At 35.8% G+C, this 23,010-nt stretch overlaps 1 protein-coding gene and 1 pseudogene across 1 annotated transcript in view; both read right to left on the bottom strand.

The window, feature by feature from the left end:
• The window catches only part of LOC132159285 (NACHT, LRR and PYD domains-containing protein 12-like), a 29,663-nt pseudogene extending 11,607 nt beyond the window's left edge, over positions 1–18,056 (bottom strand).
• The window catches only part of LOC132159380 (NACHT, LRR and PYD domains-containing protein 3-like), a gene marked incomplete at its 3' end in the record, with an annotated part of 219,906 nt that overhangs the window by 137,109 nt on the left and 59,787 nt on the right, over positions 1–23,010 (bottom strand). The window lies entirely within an intron of this gene.

Raw genomic sequence — 23,010 nt, forward strand, 5'->3', positions numbered from 1 at the left:
TAACGGATATGCAGGTCATCGATTCATGGGTTCTGAACTAATGAATCACGGTTCGTTGAATCTAAAACAATGCAAACCTAACACTTTTAGATTTTGATTTCAGGCATATAAAATGAAACCTTTTTACACTAAATGCCTGGCGCCAGCCTGGCTGGATTTAAATGATTTACGACAAGAAATTCCAGAGTCACGTGAGCAGCCTCAAAGGAAACCCCCACATTCCTAAACACACACACACAAACTTTTCTTTAAGCTCTTCATGTAAGTCCTTAATAATATGTATTTTGAATAGGTTTGTGTATTGCATAAAAATGGTTAATCCTGTTATGCGAGGATTATAAATTGCTGACTTGTAAATGGGAAATGTTTTTGGAGTAATATTCTCAAATAGAACCATGGGTTGTAACCCTACCGCTGACCAGCTCATAAAATGTTAATGAACCCACTGGGAAACAGGACAGGATAAAGCCAGTTCACCGGTACCTTTTTCTCAATGTATGTTAAATGTATTGAGTATTGCCTTTTTGTGCAGTAGATGTTTCCCATATAAATTGGAGTATCTGCAGTTTTATTGTGTGTTAATCAAACTTTAAATGTGTGTAATTCTGCATTTGAATGTAACTTCATGTTTTGATCATTTATATATGTTATTTTTGGTATCCGTTTAATCGTCATGCTTTGACGGACTCACTTATATAAAGGAAATTAGTGAAAAATGTATTAATCTGGAATTACGAATTTGCTAGAATATCACTGCTGAAATCTGATAAGCCATAACTCATTAGAGTGGGTGTTTCCCCAGAGACACAGGAACTTTTTCCCGATTCATATCGCGGACGTTCATTGGTTGTTCACGCGAACAGAGGCGTGAACCAGTCGAGCTATAAAGGACTGACCCAGGAAGTTCTGCCCGCTCTTAGTCCTCCTTCGCTTCCCCTCTTCTGCACTTCTACTCGTCCTTCTTCGCGGCCTCGGTCCGCTCTCCTATCGCCGTCCCTCTCAGCACGAAGGCTGAGAGAACAGCCGTTCTCATGGCTCCTTCGGGAGCTTTCATTTCCGTTGTTTTGGTTTCTTTTCGTTACTAAGTTTATTCACCTATTCGCCTCTCCACACGAGGAAGACGAATTCTGAAACATTGCTTTGTTGGACCTTTCAAATACCGCGCGATTCCGCAAGCAGCCCCGGAAGACACGAGAGAACATGCCTAGCCACAAAGACCACGCTCACGCTGCTCCAGCGCACAAAGAGACACAAAGAGACACGTGCAAGTATCATTCTCTATGGAGATTTAAATGCTGCTTAAAGTTGGTCTATGATTTGATTCGTTGTTGTCTTTCAAGGGTTTACTGTCTGTGAGTTTGCATAACTGAGCTTAGTCTGTGATCAGTCACTTAGTCTGTGATTTATTATTAGTTCAATTATTAAAAACCAATACATATTCACGATTGCCTCTGAACCGCTCACATCACGAGTCAATGAAATGTCTGATCTAGCTACACGCTCTTTACTTTTTAGTAAACAATTTCATAATGATAGGATAATGTTTTCATGGCCAGAGAATATTTTCTTTGAATTATAAGAAGTGGTAACTTTATTGAAAGTTGATAAGTTAATCTTACGGCCGTTTGCTGGACAAACCACTGTTTGATTTGCAGTAATTTACAGTAAGAGATATCACTATAATTGATATGAAGAATGGAATATTGACATATTAATGAGTAAATTACAGTGACTTGTAATGAGTTATTGATATATGCAATTGAGCTATTTTTCATTTTCAATAATTTTAATGTAAGTGTCATATGAGATATATACATTAATCATATTCCTGATTAATTATTCAAATTCCCTATATATCATTTGAGTTAATTATTATGTACAACCCAGTGCGGCTACAATGTTGAGGATATTAGTTACATTTCAAGTCTAGAGTATCTTTAGTTAGACAAAAAGAGGTTAGTGATTTATAATGTAATTAAGATACAGGATCAACTACAGAACCATCTTAAAAATAACATTAAAATGTCCAAATTTATTTTAAATGTAACAAATAAAGAAAATTCTGTTCAGAAATGAATATTTAATTCAAGATATTTTAAGATTGTAGTGAACAGTCAACAAGTACAAGATTTTCTGATCATATTTTGTTCTTATCGTGATTCATGCCTGAGTGAAACAGCTTTTTTGTTTTTAACTGCAGGTCAGGAATTAATTTTAGATGACCAGCTGATAATTGTTTGTTATTGCTGTGATCTCATGTGACTGACAGGTTTTACCACCTTCACATCATCAGACGAGAGAAGAGATGTGTTTATGAGAGAAAGTGATAGTTATTTTCATTAAAAATGACAAGGGTACATTCATTTTTGGTAATATATTATGTATCCTGATAAATCAATCTGACTGTAACTGCTGTAGAGTATAATGATACTAACTCTAGTTTCTCCAGCTTGAATTGTGTGTTCATCAGTAGATCACTGAGGTGTTTCACTCCAGAGTCTCCTAGTAGTTCATTCAGACTCAGGTTCAGTTCTCTCAGGTGTGATGGGTTTGATTTCAGAGCTGAAGTCAGGATGAGACACTGTTTCTCTGTAATACTGCATCCACACAGACTGAAGACAGAAAGAGAAAACACAATGAATCAGACACGTTATGTTCATGTGCGAGTTAAATTAATCATGAGTAAACATAAATGTTGCTAAAACCTGAAAACAATAAATAAATAATTACACAACCATAATAACATTTCAAGTCTAGAGAATCTTTAGTTAGACCAAAAAAAGGGGGGTTTGTGATTTATAATGTAATTAAGATACAGGATCAACTACAGAAGCATCTTAAAAACAACATTAAAATTTTAGAATTTATTTTAAATGCAACAAATAAAGAAAATTATATTCAGAAAATTTAATTCAAGATATTTTAAGATTGTAGATTACAGTCAACAAGTACAAGATTTTGTGATCATATTTTGTTCTTATTGTGATGCATGTCTGAGTGAAACCACTTTAAAAACAAAACAACACTGCAGTCAGGAATTCATGAGTTTCTGATGACCAGCTGATAATTGTTTGCTATTGCAAACAATATTCCATCGTTTCATCACAATTTCACCATCAAGTTAGGCACATCAACCATATCTCCTTCAAAAACAGCTAGAAGTCTTGGAGTTATGATTGATGATCAGCTGACTTTCTCAGACCACATTGCTAAAACTGTCCGATCCTGCAGATTTGCTTTATTCAACATCAAGAAGATCAAGCTCTTTCTTTGGGAACATGCTGCACAACTCCTTGTTCAAGCTCTTGTTCTGTCCAGGCTGGACTATTGCAATGCTCTCTTGGCAGGTCTTCCAGCCAATTCTATCAAACCTTTACAATTAATCCAGAACGCGGCAGCAAGATTAATTTTTAATGAGCCAAAAAGAATACACGTCACACCTCTGTTTATCAGTTTGCACTGGCTTCCAATAGCTGCTCGCATAAAATTCAAGGCATTGATGTTTGCCTACAAAACTACCACTGGCTCTGCACCCATTTACCTAAATTCATTACTTCAGACTTATGTGCCTCTAGAAGCTTGCGTTCTGCAAGTGAACGTCGCTTGATTGTTCATCCCAAAGAAGCACAAAGTCACTTTTACGGACTTTTAAATTAAATGTTCCTCCTGGTGGAATGACCTCCCCAACTCAATCCGAGCAGCTGAGTCCTTAACCATCTTCAAGAATCGGCTTAAAACACATCTCTTCCATCTTTATTTGACCCTCGAACTTTAACACTCACTATTCTAATTATATTCTTAAAAAATCTAACTACCTTTCTAATCTTTTTATATTCTATTTTCTTTTCATTTATTATGCAATTGTGTGTGTGTGTGTGTAAAGACCTCTAACACTAGCTTGCTCTATTCTTTACTTTTTTTATTCTATATTTTTTCTTTATATTATTTAAAAGCCCATGCTATGTGTACTGTGTTAACCTAACTGAGACTTGTTATAGCACTTATATATCATTGCTCTTTTTGTTGTTTTTGATTGCTTCCACTGTCTTCATCTGTAAGTCGCTTTGGATAAAAGCGTCTGCTAAATGAATAAATGTAAATGTATTGCTGTGATCTCATGAGACTGACAGGTTTTCCCTCCTTCACATCATCAGACGAGAGAAGAGATGTGTTTATGAGGGAAAGTGATAGTTATTTTCATTAAAGATCACAAGGGTACATTCATTTTTGGAAATAATTATGTATCCTGATAAATCAATCTGACTGTAACTGCTGTAGAGTATAATGATACTAACTGTAGTTTCTCCAGCTTGAATTGTGTGTTCATCAGTAGATCACTGAGGTGTTTCACTCCAGAGTCTCCTAGTAGTTTATTCACGCTCAGGTTCAGTTCTCTCAGGTGTGATGGGTTTGATTTCAGAGCTGAAGTCAGGATGAGACACTGTTTCTCTGTAATACTGCAATAACTCAGACTGAAGACAGAAAGTGAAAACACAATGAATCAGACACGTTACGTTCATGAAGTCACAGCAGAACAACCTTCATCTGTCAAACACAGCATCTTAATCTACATTGAGAGAAAGAGAGAAGATAGAAGAAAACTATTTAATAAAGTCACAATGTCTTGATAAAACAAAAAACAGAGGAAGAGAGTCTGAATATCTTTGGATAATTTTCCACAATTTGATCTTCAAAACAGAAAAACAAATAAGTTGTTCATTTAATCAAATAATTGACACTTCTCATGATTTATGTACAATTTGTGCTGATTCTTGATAGAAATACAATGAAGTCTTAATTCCTAACAACATTGTGTGAAAGGTGTTAAAATCTTTCATATCTTTTTATTTCTGTCATATAATTCTTATTTCATCTTTTGTCTAAAACTGATCATATTGTCTAAAATAAAAGTCCTGACTGCTGTGTATTTGTGTTTAAACTGATTCTGGTCTGAACATCACTACAACGTAAATGCATTCGCTCTGCTCTGTCCAGTGACTTGATCAGCTTTGCTTCACAGATTCAACTTTGCACATCTAAATAAAACTGTAGGTTTGTCTGTGTGTGTAGATGTGAAGTACAGTAATATTTCTCTGAAACAGGTCAGACTGAAGAAGCAATGCCTGCACAGAATAAAGCCCAGTCTGGACCGGTTCTGTTCAGTTGTGTTACACATTCATTAATCTGGTGTTTGATGACAGAGAGATGATATGAAGCATCAATAAACACTATGAATATGTTCTGATACAGCAGCACAGAACTATTCTGTTGTGTCCCATTAATAAACACAATGAGTTCTGTCCCACTGGATAAAAGAGAAATGTTTGTGTATTTTTGCTATTATTAACTGAAATGATTGGATATTGGGTTGTGTTTTTGACCTGCTGTATTAGCTGAACTTTCAAAAGTTCAATCACACAACAACTTACTTTACAAGTCTCTCTTACACAAAGATGTTTAGTAAAGAATATAGACAGATGAACTATACAAAAATATATGAACATATAAAAATCTACAAATACATATGGTGAAGGCGCAGTGGATAAGACACATGCCTTTGGTGTGAGAGACCCGGGTTCGAATCCACTGTGAGACACCAATGTGTCCCTGAGCAAGACACTTAACCCCTAGTTGCTCCAGAGGCGTGCGACCTCTGACATATATAAACAAGGTAACAGTCAGTGATGGTAATGAGAAGTTAGTTTTTAAAGGGTCATGAAACCCCACACTACTTTTTCTGAGATTGTATCAGAGGTGTTTGTGTTGCACATCATAGAAGACAATGTTAGCATTCATTCATTTTAATTGTTGAACAATTCTAGTTCATTTTGAGATTTTTGCAATATTTTTGTCTTCCAGGTTTAAAATCTACTAAAATCAGTGTTGATGAGTTTGTGACGTGGTAAAGGACTAATACTTTGATGACGTGTCAGTGTAACATAATTATTCAGATCTGTAGCACTGAGCCCAGAATCACTCTGTGTTTCCACCGTCGGGTCAGAAACTCCTCAGCGCTTCATTAAAACACCCTTTACACGCCTCTCTGGAACAACGGCACACAACTCCATCATTTCACCAACAAAGAAGTTATCAGAAAACTAATAATAGATAAGTCACTGGAACCAGCGCGATCACAAAACAAACATGATAAAAGCAGACGTTTGTTTGCATGCTTTGTTAAAGATTTACATCGAGCGTAGATGAGTTAGGACCGATAAAACATGTTACTATACACTACACTAAATAATACACTATTGTGATCGTCTGAATGAGAAGCTGACTCTGATTTCTTCAAGCGGTCTTACCATGTTTACTATGGTAATGTTAATGGCTAGTGTGCATAGTCTTTATCTCTTATAAATATTTCAGCCTTGTAAGGTGATCATAATCCACATCAGATCTCAAACAGAAGTTATTTCAAACACTCGCTGCTGTCTGAAAGTGACTTCTGAGCTGTTATTATTAATGTCTTTAACTTTATGAAATGATCCTCGGCACTGATGCTCTCCAGACGCAGAGAAACTCCAGCTTCATTCATAACCTCCTCTAACCTAAACTCAGAGACCCAGTCGGCCAAAAAACCCTGGCCGTTGTCCCAGAGGAAGACCCAGAAGTGACAGTGGAAACCAGACTGCCTTTATGAAATTACATTTAAACATAGAAACATGCAAACACATACACACATATAATTTTTTTTAATTAGTCTTCAATCCTCAGTTTGTAGTCAGTAAACATGAACACATTCAGCAGTCACAGCAGAAGTTAGAGACAGAATTTAATTGAAAGTCTATTCAAAAGTTGTATGAATCTATTCTAAGCTGTATTAAAGGCAAACGATGGTAAACACATTAATAAAATACTGGATATTTCTAATGTGTTCACGTTATTTTCTCCAACCTCTGTGCACTTAAAGGGATAGTTCACACAAAAATGAAAATTACTCCATGATTTACTCACCCTCAAGACATCCTAGATGTATATGAATTTCTTCTTTCAGACAAATATAATCAGAGTTATATTAAAAATGTCCTGGCTCTTCCAAGCTTTATAACGTGGGGTCAGACTCAAATGAGAATTAAAACAGACGACTGTAACATTACTAGTCATGTAACATGTGAAATGATGTAAGATACTCACTTCAGTGTGTTGAGTGTACAGTGTTTATCCTGCAGTAGAGCAGAGATCTGATTCACTCCTGTGTCTCCTAGTTTACGTCCACTCAGATCCAGCTCTCTCAGGAGTAACAGGTTTTTACCCACAATTCCAGTCACATACTGACAGCCTTCATCTGCAGCAGGACCCAAAAACCTGAAGAAGAGAAGATGAAGCTGGAATCAATTCAATGTGCAAGATAAAAGTAAATTTAAAATAAACTCATGATTCTCAAGCATCTGAAGATCTTTCTGGCTTTTAAGCAGGAGATGAGGAAAGTTAGCAAAGAGATAACTAGCTTGTGACAGCTAAGCATTCATAGAGATATATTAAGTTGATCTTTTGATGCCGGCTCTTCCTATTATTATCAAGCAGAATTCACCAAACACTGTGTTAAATGTGCATGAAGTTTTATTTGGTTTAAGTAATGGCATGTACTAATTATGGCTGCCCCTAGTGGCCAAGAGTTTTTTTGTTACATCTCTTTTGTTATTAGGTGCCATGGGTTCAGACCATCTCTGGATAGTTTTATTTATCTGATGTAATTCTGCAGGGGTCAGACAGGTGTGTGTGTGTGTGTGTGTGTGTGTGTGTGTGTGTGTGTGTATCACTGATCCTCTCCTGACACACATCACATGTTTGTGGCCTGTAATATATCTACTGTAGTAGATCTACAATACTGATCTATATATGACTGGATCACTCATCACATTCTAAACTGCCAAAAGGCAGTGAAGCCACAGAAGTGTTTGATCAGCCGTCTTACTATTCCCTACCAGCAGAGAGCACCATTGAGTCACATGCAAACCGCTGACCTAAAATCAGTGCTCAGCACTGATGACACAGGTAACTTGATCCAACACAAAATATAGCCCATTTCTTTATTTACGTAATTATTCAGGAATTATTAAATATGAACCTATTAGTATCAGAAATTGATTTGAATATACAATGAATAATACAATAGCTTCTGTAAATATTGTTCTTTACTACAATGAAAAGCTTAATTTATATTTTATATATATTATAGCTTAATTTCATGTATGTACTGTCTGTATTCAGTTATTCTCTGAATAAATTATGGTGTGTATAATTTTAATGTCCTGATTGAGCAACATCTATTTCAGACTAGAGGTCTTCACAGTGTACCCGAGACCCGTCGACCCGAACGGGTTCGGGTCTATATTTTAATTGATCAGCCGGGTCCAGGTCGGGTCCGAATCTATTACCTCGGGTCCCGGGTCTGTTTAACATTGTGTGTAATGCCTGTGCGATCATCAGACTCGGGGAACACCCGGCTGTGATCAGACACTGCTTGTTTTTTTGTAACTTGCCACTTGTAAAATTAGGAAAAGAAAAGTATGAGCCAAAACAAAAAAGCAATCTCTCCCTCTCTCTCCGATGTTAGACAGCCAAACTGCGCTTTACATTTTCTCCCTTTTTTATAATAATATAAATGAACCGTTTAATCAAAGTTTTAGTGGTCAGATTCAGACTCGAAGCAAAGAAGAGAGATTATGGCTCCTTAAATTAGGTAAGACAAAAAGTTATATTTTTCGCAACAGGTTTATTGGCTTGCAATAGCAATTTAAGGTGGAATATGTTACAATCGGGTCCAGTCGGGGCTTTGTCTTCCAGGTGGGTTCAGGTCCAGCTTTTGAAATAATAGACTGGTCCGTGTCGGTTCAATGTAGTACATTACGGATCTCTTTCGGATTCTGGCACAAACTTTTGGACCCGTGAAGACCTCTATTTCAGACTCTCCAAAATCGCGCAAATAGGTTTACTAGCATTAGCTACTGTTTCCATGTAAAATGTTGTATGCTAAATGAATAATAATTTAACCACCATTTAAATCCTTACCTGCTTCAAAATGAATGCTGTTAACAAAATCATTGTTGAAACATTTGCAGTTAGCAGCTACTGTACGAATAAAAACACTATAACAGAATTATATAAACAATAAATAACTGTTCAATGCGAATAAAGATGTGTTTACGAAGCATAACTCTTTTTCCGATTTCAGAATGAGCACTTTGTCATTTGTTATATGATGAGGTCGTGTCCGTCTGATGTTTATCATGTTCATGATGTTCTCTACTGTAATGAACGTAGCTTTTTAATAAGTAGAGGAAATTCCCTTGAGTGTTTGCATTGTAAGAATGTACAGGGATACTTCAGATTTAAAAACGGTGACTTATGTGATGTCTCATTAAAATCATATAATTTCCTATTAATTCAATAGAACATTTACACACACACTAGGGATTACCAATATGGTGGTTTCACATTCATGATGTCATTAGTAATCCAGTTCTCTATTCTAGATCAGTGATCTACAGTGTTGTGAATCTGAGCTTGATGGAGATTAATGTACAGTGCATTCAGTAACTTTTAAACAGTCAGGATAACTCCTCACACTGAATATTTTTCACAAACATAAGTTAACTATCGAGGCACTGAAATACTGAACACCAGCACATCTAATAAACCAAAATGACTGATTAAGCTGTAACTTTTAACACAACTAAACTGTGCTGACATTTATCATCAAAACAACAGAAGCTGCAGCATCTCATCTTTCATGTTTGATCATTCTGAACATTTTTGATGCAATAAATTGTATACCTTAATAATTTAGAGAAATAATACACTAATATTTATATATAATATAAATAATTCATGTGTATAACTTATATAGCATTATTTCATCAGGTCTCACCTCAGTGTGTTGAGTTGACAGTTTGGATCCTGTAGTAAATCACTGAGCAGCTTCACTCCTGATTCTCCAGGATCATTTCCTGTGAGATCCAGCTCTATCAGGTGTGAAGGGTTTGATCTCAGAGCTGAAGACAGAGCTTTATAACCTTCTTCACTGATACTGCAGTCTGAAAGTCTATTAGAAAAGATGTTATTCTTCATTATAACACAGATTGTCACACAAGTACATGTTCTAGAATGAAGAAAATAAAAAAGATGCACTACAGGAATTTGGGCCTGAATGGACTCTTTTGACAGTAAAGCTGGGTAAAGTTATATATTAGTGAACTGAAACTACAACAAATGCAATTTAAAATTTTTGCAGTTTTAATTTTCCACAATTATAACCTACAGTCAATCAAAATTACTCAACCCTCAGAGATTTTAGCAAAAATGGCAAAGTCAACAGAGATCTCACAAAAGCTATAGAAAAGCTACAGAGAATAAATAATATTACTTTAGAAAGTCTAAGGCTATATGCAGATCAAGAAGAACAAAAGGCCAACTTGAACTTGCTAAAATTCACTTGTGTAGACCTGTGGAGCTCTGGAAGAATGTTTTATCGAGTAATGTGACCAAACTGGAACTTCTTGGACCCATGGTTCAGCGTTATGTCTGCTGCAAATGTTTTTAAGTGGCCTGTTCAGTCTCCAGATTTAATTAGCTTTTTTCAAATTCAACTAGATATTTTCAATGATTTGGCAATGTGAAAACCAAAGATTATCAGTGATCTGGAAGCTTTATCAGGCGAGGAATGGGACAAGACCGTAGTAGAGACGTGACAGAAGCTTCTAAACACTTACAGACAGCATTTATTGCTGATTTTAAAGAATAAAAGATTCTGCACAAAATTTTAACAAATGTTTAGATCCAATATGAATTTCATCATGATTCTCAGAATCACTCAAAAGTGTATTAAACTTTATCTAATACTTTACTCATGCCTTTGCTGAATTGATCAAAACATGAATTTGATGATTTTATCATTTTTTAAGATAACTTACAACACATTTGTAAATCATTAGCATACCACTTATTAATTTATGAACGTATAGTCATGTTTTGTAAATGATTCATTCATCATTAACTAGTTACTTATAAGTGACTTAGAATTAATAAAACATTACTATAATGTTAACTTATCACTTATTAATAAATTATGAATGTGTAGTCAAGTTTTGTAAATGATTAGTTCATCATTAACTAATAATTTATAAATGATTTATAATAACGTATAATAACGTTCAGTTATAAGTGTTACCACATAGAACAATTCTCCATAACTTGTAAAACAGCATTTATTTAGTTTTTATTTCCAAATATATCTCAATCCATAATGAGTATTTTCAAATCTATGAAACAGGTGGGTCACTTGAGTGTGTAATTACTGTGATACACTTAAAATACTTACTTCAGCTTTTCCAGTCTACACTGTACATTTTCAAACAGAGTCGAGATGATCTTCATTCCTGGGTTTCCTAGTTTATTCTCACTCAGATCCAGCTCTGTCAGATTTGAAGGGTTTGAATTTAGAGCTGCAGCCAGAACATGACAACCTCCTTCTGTGATACAGTTGTTCTTCAGACTGCATAAAGAGAAAACACTTCAGTTTTAATCTGAATATTTACCAGTATGTCTCAGCTGACAGATGACAAATACTGGTGATGATGACGAAGACACATAAAAAGCACCCAGCAGCAAGAAGCATATCATAGGCTTTAGTAAAACAATTACACAAATTGTCTTCAACAATACAGTGCAAATGATTCACAAACTACACAAAATGAGTGAGTGAAATTAGATTTTACTGGAACATCGCCTAGCGACCTAAGACATTAATTCCAGTGCTTTATCAGATATGTACCACTGTTTCATCCTTAGTTTTGATTTGTTTTATGTCAAAGTTCTCTGTCGTGTGTTTTTCTGCTTTTTCAGAGAGTTTTTTAATGCAAATGTGTTAGTTGGCATTCGTATCCATGCACTCGTGACAGACTTCACTTTCACTTTGTGTTCGTTCATATTTCAAAAGCAATATGTTTAGTAGTTGTTCAAATGACTACTTATTGGTTGAATATGGTACAGTTTGAACCAATCTTGGCTTGGGGTGGGGCTACGCGTCAACAATCATTTCTGTTTGGCTCAGAGGAACGAAAGCATTGGTTTCTTCTGACAAATCAATGATGTCAAAATGTGATGACGTGATCACGTGCACTACGGCGCCTCTGAATATCCAAATGAGATAAATAGGACATCTCCAAAACGTGGAGAATCAGTTCTTTACATCATGAATGCACTGTAAGTCGCTTTGGATAAAAGCATCTGCTAAATGCATGAATTTATTTAAATGTAATTATTTATATATAGTAGAGAGAGATAATGTAGAGTTGTAGAGAATGTAGAGAATGTGGAATGTAGAGTTCATGCTGCAAATTTCACGGAGTTGAAGCAGTTCTGTCCTCAATTATGTGGCAAATGATCTAGGTTGATGTTAACAGATGGATCTTCTAACCAAACACTACAGATTGTCACAAAACTTACCTCAGTATCTCTAATTTGCAATTAATATTTTTCAATCCAGTGCAGAGCATTTTAACTCCATAATCCTGCAGATTATTATTGTTCATGTTCAGCTCTTTCAGATTGGTATCTGATCCAAGAACTGAAGCCAGAGCTGGACAGCTTTTGTCTGTTAAACCACAATCATTTAGCCTACAAGAGAAATAAATCAAATCACAGAGTTAGATACATGTAATACAATTGTAAATATATATATATATATATATATATATATATATATATATATATATATATATATATATATATACCAATTATTTTTAGATGAACAGTAAATACACTGCATATATATTAAGATTGCATTGATTCAAATTTCCTACTTAATAAAATATGTAAATGAATAACAGGTTTATATCATTAATGGCAATGAGTTATACATTTCAAAGTGCTGCTCTATTTTCTGGATGAGTGTCTTGAGGTGTAGAATCTGGAGGTTAATCATTTATGCATTGAGGATATGCAAGAGTACATCTTTTTTATAGCAGAAGTTGTAGAAGTTGAACTGCATATTGAAGTAGAAATAACTATGGAACAATGTGTTTTATAATAACATGATGTGCTTCTTCTGAAGCTAACTAAACAGGGTCAGGGTTCTCAAAAGCTTTGTAAGCCTAAGAAGTTCGTAAAAATGATCGTACGACTGATCTTAATATCACTGTCTGTTTCCCAAAAGCATCGTAACTTAAGTAGCACTTGAAAATAATCGTAGATCTACGAGTGCTCTGGAGTAATCGTTAAGCCCTAAGTGCATCGTAAGAAGACATATTTAATCAGTCACCTGCAGGACAATCGGCAGATTAAACCTTTAACTTGATTCAAGTGCAATGTGATTATAATATAAGGATTTTATTGTACACCTTATGACTCGTCTTTATTTTTTTTATTAAATTTATAATAAATGAAATAATTAAAAAGGGCTGAAAAAATAGAAATACACATTTAACACAAATACACAAATACACAAATAACGTCTCTCTCTCTCTACTGTATATGAATAAATACATTTAAATAAATGTATGCATTTAGCAGACGCTTTTTTCATGATCCGGTCACTGCACATCTGTTTATTCACCACAGACTTTCACACGACACAGTACACCCTGGACTACATTTCCCATAAACCCCTGCCTAGGAACTCATTATTGAACCACACCTGTTTCCTATCAGTGAAACATCACTCACATTGCGAAGTCTTGTTTAGTTCTGTCAGGCATTTCTGAGCGTTTTCCTAGTTTTTGTTCCTTCCTTGTTTGACTTCGGATTATGTATACCAACTGATTCTCTGCCACCTGCCCCGACCTTTGTCTGGTATTGTTACTGATTTCTGGATATCCCTGGACACTCTTGATGCTGTTTCTGATTTCTGCCTGTCTGACCACTCTATAAATTAATACTGCAATTTAGGGCTGCAACTAACGATTATTTTGATAATTAATCTGTCAATCCTTTTACGATTAATCGGTTTATGTACCTCTATTTTAGTTTTGCCCATTTTTTCCCCAAGTAACTTATTAATAAATGGTCTTTATCATTCAACAGACTTTTCAGAGATTAACAATTTTGCATTGTCATATCCTCATCAAAAAATACCTGGAGTTGTGTTTTATTATGTGCTAGTAATCCTTTGTCGAACTCTTCTGCAATCAAAACACTGACCCATACGTACTCTAGCAAATTTCACAAGGAGATTTCAAATAAAGTTTTCACCATGGCCGTCCTTAGGGCTCCTAAAGTAGTTTAACATCCCGAAACAAAGCTTATTAAGGAATCTTTCAGAACATATTTTCACTAAGAATAAGAATAAAACAGAATAAAATTGTAGTACATTGCATTTTATACCTGGGAAACAGCTTAATAGCTTATGCTGTGAAATTGTAAACAATCATTCGAATAAAGTGCCAATGGCATGAAACCTGAATGGAACTCACATTTTAAAGTAAAATCCATCAGAAAAAAAAAGTATTGAAAAAATATGAAAAAAATTGGACAGACAAAAAACTTGCTGTGTGAAAAAGATCAGTGCATTTCAAATACATTTAAACATTTACCTCTCTCATTCAGTCATAATTAGGCTGCAAGACTGAATTATGAACTGGTAAACGACAAACTGATCACAGAACATGTTTGTAAAGCTTTAAATGTTAACTGTTAAAAAGCAATGTTATCAGCTTTTACGACTAAACATTTGCAAACAACATTGTACTGGAGAATCTGAAAATATAAAAGTCAATTCAGTAGTGCAAAGTTTACAGGTTACTCTTTTTTTTTTGAAGGCTCAAAGTAAAGTACTCCCACACTTTGGATGACTTTGTTCGATTAGTTTTATCTTCCGCTTTTTCCTTTTTCTTTCTCGAGCTTACTCCACTGCCGTCTGTCTCCACCATCCCGCTGAATGCTGCAGAGAACTGTTTGGGAAGCACATGACATAAAACGAGGCCAGCTATTGGCTATTCACTACTTCTCCTGCTGTACTGGCTGAGTAAAACCTGCGGTGGCTCATTACTACCACACTGAGGTCACCAAAGATTTAAAATATGCACGAAATGAGCCACTTATGGCAAATAAAAGTTATTTAGCAACTAATCGATGATTAAATTAGTTGACAACTATTTTAATAATAGATTTTAATCGATTAAATCGATTAGTTGTTTCAGCTCTACTGCAATTGGATCCTAGCGTGTCTGACTCCACACTACAGCTTTCAAAGCGACTTAGTGTATTTAGGCTAACTTTTTTTTTTACCTAACATTACATATAAATATATAAAGTATGTTATATATTATTATGTAAAGTATATTATTAAAGACTATAATATAATACACTATTGTATTGTGTTATAATTAGTATATCCAAGTTGTCTGTCTGGAACGCAGCATTAGGTTAACGTCAATAAACGATAGTGTACTACAATTAAGTATAGTATAGCAATATTTTCCACTGCAATACTGTATTGATACACGGATGCCAAGTATCAATCTTTTAGTATACTATTTGGTAGAATAATAAAATCAATTTCTAGACAATCCACTAGACGGTTGTGTTGAGTTTTCTGGTGAGCTCAGCTGGGTCGCCTTCAGCATGCAGCAAGTTAGTAAAATAAAGATGACGCCATCGCAGAAAGTTATCAGGAAAGTCCCTTCTGCATTTAAATGCGGATGTATGGACTTGCTTTGGATTTGTAAACAAGGAGGGGATGTAGGTAGGTATGCACTGAATTTTCGGCATCCGCAAATTATCAAAGAGAAAACTGACCAAAAATGTGAGCAAAAAAGCTACATATAATAATAGTAATATTATTAAAAAATAAAAGTGTGTGTGTGTGTGTGTGTTCACTGCTGTGTGTGTGCACTTTGGATGGGTTAAATGCAAATCACAAACTCTGAGTATGGGTTACCATAATTGACTGTATGTCATGTCACTCACTCACTAAATCAGCAGTGTCCAAGCCTGCTATGTATCAGTGTAGATTAATGTAATTTTAAGATGAGAACAAAACATTAACAAAATATATTAACTTACAGAGCTCTTTTGCAGGTTTTGATGACTGCTGATAATCTAATGAGACACTCGTCTGATTTCTTGAATTTCTGAAGCTCAAACTCCTCCAGCTCCTCCTCTGATGTCAACAACACAAAGACCAAAGCAGACCACTGGGCAGGAGAAAGATCAGCAGATGAGAGACTTCCTTTGCTAAGGTGGGTCTGAATGTCTTTCACCAGAGTTTGGTCGTTCAGTTCATTCAGACAGTAGAACAGATTGATGGATCTCTCTGGAGACAGATTAGACTCTAATTTCTGCTTGATGTACTGAACTATTTCCTTTTTGCTCTGCTCATTTCTATTTTTCTGTTTCAACAGACCCTGTAAGAGTCTCTGATTGGACTGGAGTGACAAACCAAGGAGGAAGCGAAGAAAAAGATCCAGGTGTCCATTATCACTCTCTAGAGCCTTGTCCACTGCAGTCTTGAGCAAATCAATCATTGTTTCACTTTTGTTTTCCTGTTCTGTCGACTCATGAACAAATATACTTATCTTCTTTATGTCTAGAAACAGATGTGCATAAAGGGCTGCAATAAACTCTTGAATGCTCAAGTGAACGAAGCAGTACATGGTACCAAGAGTGATCCCTGTTTCCTCCTTAAAGATCTGGGTACACATGCCTGAGTACACTGATGCCTTATAGATGTCAATACCACAGGCTTCCAGATCTGTGTCATAGAAGATCACATGGTTTCTTTCCAGCTGATCAAATGCCAGTTTCCCCAGTGAAAAGATGGCATCTTTATCCCAGGAAACATCTGGTGTATATTCTCCATCATACTTTCGTCTGCTCTGCTGGATCTGAAATCTGAGGAAGTGTGTGTACATTTGTGTCAGAGTCTTAGGAGTGTCTTCAGTATTTGACTCCTGCAGTGTTTTGGAGGCATCATCAGCCTGATTGTTTTTGACAACATTTTTTCTTTTCTCCTCTAAAATGTTCTGGAGAACAGTGGCTGAAATCCAGCAGAAGACTGGGATGTGGCACATGATAAAGAGACTCTTTGATTGTTTAACATGATCAATGATTTCTTTGGCCTGATTCTCATCCGTGAATCTTTTTCTGAAGTACTCCTCCTTTTGTGCATCATTGAATCCTCGTATCTCTGTCAGCCGGTCGATACAGTCAGGAGGAATCTTACTGGCAGCTGCTGGTCTGCTGGTGATCCAGATGAGAGCAGAAGGAAGCAGATTTCCCTTGATGAGGTTCGTCAGGAGAACATCCAGAGAGGCTGGTGATGACACATCAGACCACGTCTCATTATCCTTAAAGTTTACAGGAAGTCGACATTCATCCAATCCATCAAGAATGAACAAGACTTTGAATTGATTTCTTCTCGTAAGGTTCAGTCCTTTTGTCTCTGGGAAAAACTGTGTTATAAGGTCCATCAAACTTAGTTTTTCTTGCTCCTTTAAGTTCATCTCTCTAAATGGAAGAGGAAATATGAAGCTGATATCTTGATTTTCTTTTCCTTCTGCCCAATCCAGAACAAACTTCTGCACAGAGACTGATTTTCCGATGCCAGCAACTCCTTTTGTCAGTACAGTTCTGATCTGCTTGTCTTGTTCAGGTGCTTCAAACAAATGTTTGCACTCAACCTGTATCTCCTGTGGTTCATGACGTCTGGAAGCAACTTCAATCTGTCTCACCTCATGTTCAGTATTGACCTGTTCACTACAACCCTGAGTGATATAGAGATCTGTGTAGATGTTCTTCAGAAGTGTAGAGTCACCTTGCTTTGCAATTCCTTCAGACACACACTGATACTTCTTCTTTAGGCTACACTTTAGCTGATGAATGAAGAACAGCTCATCTAAACACAGAAATAAAAGATTGTTTAGTCTCTGGGTTTATGTTCAGAACAGAATGTGGAAGTCTAAAGGAATTATTATAATAATTATAAATAAAATTATTAATTGACAGCACTGGAGTCTCTTACCTTCTAGAGTATCAGCAGCTTCATCTTGCTTCATCTCTCTCAGGAAGTAGAGCGTGAGATCAAGAGCTGCTTCTTTCATACTGCATCTGTTCTCATTAAAGTCCTTCACAAAATACTGCTTGTCCTCTTTTTGTAATATTTTCTTAAACTTTTCCAGTTCATTTCTTAGAAATGTGATTATTTTCTCCTCAAGATCCTATAAACAAAAAACAGAGGCAAAAGAACAAAATTCAACCAAATCCACATTCATTTGGTCCAAAATATATGATCCATAATTAAAAATATTTGTAAAAGAAACATTGTCCAATAAACAATTTATTTGTTATAAGTATAATAATTAAATATTCTTTTCACCTGGAAGATTCCTAGGAGTTTGTCTGTGAAATTCTTGTGGTTCCTGTTAATCTGGACGTCTGAGTCTAATGTCTCATAATGCAGACTGTAAAAATGGTGAATACAATTAAATGTGGTTAAGGCAATATATTAAACAAATCTCTTGCTACTGTTTTTTTATCAAACACAAAGAGCAAACTTCAGCTGTTAATGCTGCAGTTATAAGTTAATTCTGTTAAAGAGAAGGTTCTACTCAAGTACAAATGTAAGTTTTTCTGTCCTATAAGGAAAAAAACTATTGACACTAATAACAGAAAGATGGAAAGACATATTCATGTTTCTATGGTGTATTTATGCCTCCTTGCTGCTGCTTGTGTAACTGTATTACTGGAAAGAAGCTCCAGACTGAGTTCAATAAAAAGCAAAACAGATATTGTTCTTTGATTTATGGTTTTATTTAATTTCTATCACAGATATCCCAGTGGAGAAATTAGCTAGTGCCATAACACAAAACACATGAAATACCTTTCAGTAGCTGATGGTGTTTCCTCACTGAACTTCAGTGGTTCACCTTTTGAGCAGTCACTCTTCACAGACACAGAGCTGGACACATGTGAGTCTGATCTTACACTGATGACACAAAGAACAGAGAGATTCTTCAGTCTCATTTGAAAAGGTTTAATGTTGTAAATGGTCATTTCTGTAGATAGATGAACACATTCATGTTTGATTGTCACATTCATTATTGAATTTATGCTCTCTAGCGTCTGTCTGTGTAACTGTATTACTGGAAAGAAGCTCTAGACACAGTCCAGTGAAGAAAGAAGCAGAAACTGTGATTATTGTATTATTTACTTATTTTCTATCACAGATACCCTAGTGAAGACATTAGCTAATGCTATGTTTAACAAACCAAATGAAATACCTTTCAGTAGCTGATGGTGTTTCCTCACTGAACTTCAGTGGTTCATGTTTTGACCAGTCACTCTTCACAGACACAGAGCTGGACACATGTGATCCTGATCTTACACTATTGACACAAAGAACAGAGTGGGAACAGTTTTAAAACTTTAATACAATCAATTTCATAAATTCGAGAAAAGAAACTACAATATATACTGCAATGTAAAAGAGAAAAGTATAAGTCCCCTTCCATCACAGTAGAGTCCAAGCTCTCTTCTGTCACATCAGTATCATCCTCATCTAACACACAAGCTTCATTTCTACCATTGTGCCACATTCAGCTTCATTCACCTCAGTCTCAGTCGTCTCACTTCTCTCCCCTTCTTCATTTATATCTTCTCTTCTCTATATCTTCAACACTCTCACATCCTTCATTATTTACAGCTTCAGCATCATTCACTTTCTCAGCACAGACACTTCTGATGTGGCCCTTCCATTATATCCACCAACTAATCAAAATCAGATTCATCTACATCATACTTCAAGACCATGTAAACCTGTCATCTAAAACAAATGACAGTGATTTACAGTCAAGCGGGATCTTTTTGATTTGGGAAACTACTGTTTCATGTTTTAATCTCTACAAGCAAGAGTTGATCTTTACTGAAAGCTGGAACACATCTCTTCTGACTTCATATCTACAGATTACACACCAGGGGTCTCATTTATAAATGTTGCGTGCACACAAAATAGGCACAGAAATTGCGTACAGATTTTTTTAACGCACATATCGGGATTTTTAAAAAATAAAATTGGCGTAAATATGTACACACCGTACAAACATTATAAACCAGGCGTACAAACTCTTTTTCATGGAGTGAGAAAATTAATGAAGTAAACAATGACTTTAAACTCGGTTTTTATGTCGATATACACATTTACATTAAATATTCCACTCGCATTAAAAAAGATTAACACTGAAATTAGGCCTACATAATTTTACAAACAACAATTGCATAATTTAATTTTCAATGAACCATTTTCCTGTGACATGTTATTTTTATTAAAGCAAGGAGTGCTATAGGTGCTCAATAATTAATCGTTAAACTAAACTACAGAGTCAGATCACATGTTATGAGAACTATTTTAGCGAGAACAATGATGGATGATGTGCACTTCTATGTTATGGTGGACACTGCTGGATTACTGTACAACCACAGCTGCACAGATCTGTTAATGTCGTGTAAAGTCGTCTCTACAACATTAAGAAAAATCCCACTATAATTGGAGAGATTTGTAAGATTTGCATGTTTCCTTTTTACAATACTTTGTCAGTGACGCGTCGAATCAGACAATACACTGCAGTAAATATACGTTTATCGGTTTCCACTAAAATAGCTAAAATATGTTTATCTTATCAAAACTGCATTTATTTAATTTGAAATAATCTAAATTATTTGGCCAGTGTAAAAGAATGAGATCATCTAAAATATCTGAGAACTATTAGAAACCATTTTGCTTTTATGGATATTTTAATTTATTCTAAAACATAGCAAGGATACCATTTCCCTATGTCTCGGTGTTAAAAATTGTGTCACGTGCATGGGAATTCACATGTAAATGATATGCAGATGAGGTTATGAATAGTAAAACAAGGCGTTGTAAGCTCCATATATGGTGATTTCGGGGAGGAGACGAGGTGGAGATGCACGTACGCACAATCTTCCCCTGACTGGGATTTATAAAGAGACGTTTGTGCAGGTTCTGGCGTGCGCATGGTTTTATAAATCTGAAAACTTTTGGGTAAAATCTAGCTTTTATGCCTACGTAAAAATTTAGGATGAAATCTACGGAAAGTTTTATAAATGAGACCCCAGGGCTGTGCAGTGTTACATATATTGAACATGCTATGAAAAAAAACATCAGTCTGTGTGATTAATAAATATACCACAGTAGCAATGCATGCATGGGTTTGAGCCGGTTTACAAACCCGTTGTCCAGCAAAGTGAACATTTAATGATGTTTTTGCAACAAATTCATTTCATCACTCGAGTGTAACCAGTGCTTTAAGTGGGCCGGTACGCACCGGTACTCAGTACCGCCACTTCCAAATATAGCTCCTGAGCGTACCGCCACCTCTCCGTGCGCCCAGAACGTGCTTTTAGCGTACCGGTACGCTCATTTGGACATCTGTTTTAATAGAGGTTTTATTCCTTTGCCAGCGCTGCCGCTTTTCAGAGCACCCTTCACAATGCAAGCTTCCTAATTCGTCCCACCGAGAGCAGAGACTACATTACCCTTACACCATTGAGTTTTACAAGTGAAAAGTGCATGCGTCGCTTTAGCCGCTGCCAGTGATAACTCAATGTGCCCGGAGAGGGTGTGTGAATCGCGCAAACTCGGCTCGGTAAAAATTCAAATACAGTGAACAACACTTAATATGCTCTCCTGGCTTCAGACTCTGAGTACTACGTCATCACGGTCAGAATCAGATGACTCGCTGACTGACACCACACCAATCCTGAATGATATCGCTGCAGGTCAGACGCAAGCTAATGAAGTAATGCAATAGCTCTTTCAGGTAGGGTGACCAGACGTCCCGAAATCTAAACTGTTGTCCTGAATCCCGAATCTGGCCCCAATTGTCCCGAAAATTAGACTAAAGCAAAATCTTGAGTAGTTATTGTCTGATAAACATTAAAAACTGTCTGCGGAGGTTGAGTCGTCCTGCAACCAGCCCCCGCCGGCTGCTCACTGGCTTCAGCATCTTTTTTCTAAGTTTTAAAAAATACCGTAAGCGGCTTGGCACGAATTTAGATATTCATTTATCTAATTAATCTATATGCACAAAGACAATAGAACCTTTTTGTCCCCTTTTTGTTTTAAAGCTTGATGAAGAGAGCGCAAGTTGCTGCAGCTGCGAGGAGGACAGTGATGCACGCGTACAGGAGTGATTGACAGTTCGTGGCACTGTGTACAAAAAATACTCCGCTACACAATTATTTCGTTATTTTCGTTTAAGCTTATTAGCATTAGCGTTACAGAAAGGTCTGATTTACGCACTGTTACAACAGTCACTTTTTTTTTTCTTTTTTTTTTACAATGACAATTGAAATAAAGACATTACACATTGCTGCTATTTTTTATTAATTTGAAATGAAAGAATGAAAGAGAGATTAAAGTGAAGAAACTGAATACAAACGGTCTCTTTCCAGAGCTGAAAAAAAAAACAATGTTCTGACTGCTATATAAATATCTTTTTTGCTGTAGTATTAGTACCTGTTTTATTAATGCAATGATGCCCATCACAGACTTGTTATATGAGGCAAAATTAAGGAATTCAGTGTGTTATATTAAATAATTACAGACATGGCTTCAGTCAAAACACTGAGGTTCCTTCTGAAATTAGTTTGTGGATTATCTAACCTTAATATTATATTTATAGGCCTATCCATAATATTTGAGCCATTCAATGCTATGTGGCAAAGAGTGCTCCTGTATAGACATAAAAAAATAAATAAAAAGACTTAACATGTCTTCCCTGGGAATCAAGCCCACAACCTTGCTCTGCTAACACAATGCTCTACCACTTGAGCCACAATAAATTATTACTCATTTTAGTTCATTTAACACTTTACAGCAAATGATACTTCAGTTTGCAATGATTATTTTGACTTGCTTAAGTTACCATATTATTTACATTTTCTATCCACTAAATGTGCAACCTGAAACTAAAGTGTAAAACATTTTAATTCTGGGGTTGTACAGGATTTAAATATTCCTGTATATTAGACATTTAACAAGTTCAAGCT

Source organism: Carassius carassius, chromosome 16, assembly GCF_963082965.1.
Source record: "Carassius carassius chromosome 16, fCarCar2.1, whole genome shotgun sequence".
Classification (NCBI taxonomy): domain Eukaryota; kingdom Metazoa; phylum Chordata; class Actinopteri; order Cypriniformes; family Cyprinidae; genus Carassius; species Carassius carassius.